Source organism: Schistocerca americana, chromosome 9 (assembly GCF_021461395.2).
Source record: "Schistocerca americana isolate TAMUIC-IGC-003095 chromosome 9, iqSchAmer2.1, whole genome shotgun sequence".
In the NCBI taxonomy this organism is placed as follows: Eukaryota; Metazoa; Arthropoda; class Insecta; order Orthoptera; family Acrididae; genus Schistocerca; species Schistocerca americana.
This window is the reverse complement of record NC_060127.1, coordinates 57977267-57978000: the sequence shown is the minus strand read 5'-3', so window position 1 is coordinate 57978000 and position 734 is coordinate 57977267. Positions and strand designations below refer to the sequence as shown.

Sequence of the window (734 nt, the reverse complement as noted above, 5' to 3'; positions counted from 1 at the left end):
ACGGGAACCGGTGTTACCACTGCAGCGAGGCCGTTGGATAAATACGCATACCTTGGGAATAAAGAGCACTTGTTCAGTAGAAGAGATGGGTTTCACAGTAGACAAGATAAACAATGCCCATAGCTCTTAAGGTATGGAGTCTGGAGCCCATGAAACTTCCTGGCAGATTAAAACTGTGTGCCGGACCGAGACTCGAACTCGGGACATTTGCATTTCGCGGGCAAGTGCTCTACCAACTGAGCTACCCAAGCACGACTCACGCCCCGTACTCGCAGCTTTACTTCTGCCAGTACCTCGTCTCCTACTTTCCAAACTTTACAGAAGCTCTCCTGCGAAGGTACGGGGCGCGAGTCGTGCTTGGGTAGCTCAGTTGGTAGAGCACTTGCCCGCGAAAGGCAAAGGTCCCGAGTTCGAGTCTCGGTCCGGCAAACAGTTTTAATCTGCCAGGAAGTTTCATATCAGCGCACACTCCGCTGCAGAGTGAAAATCTCATTCTGGAGCCCATGTTTACCGAACATTTTTCTCCTTAATTTGGTCCGTACAAGATCTCTGAAAGCCCCTACTCTACAGTCTTAGCAACAACAGTACCTGTACATGTATGCTACTGTCTGAGGTATCAAAACGTTTTTCGCTTACAGCTTGTGGTCGGTCATTCCAGAACCTGGGTTCCTTATCTTAAATTGATACTTTTTACTTTGCCCATCATCTCTGAAAGTTCGCAACATAGCCATGGG

At 48.5% G+C, this 734-nt stretch overlaps 1 non-coding gene across 1 annotated transcript; it reads left to right on the top strand.

Annotated features, from left to right (window-relative positions):
• Window positions 1-354: 354 nt before the first annotated feature.
• Window positions 355-429, top strand: Trnas-cga. The gene has a single exon. It is a non-coding gene; the product is annotated as a tRNA-Ser (tRNA).
• Window positions 430-734: the final 305 nt, after the last annotated feature.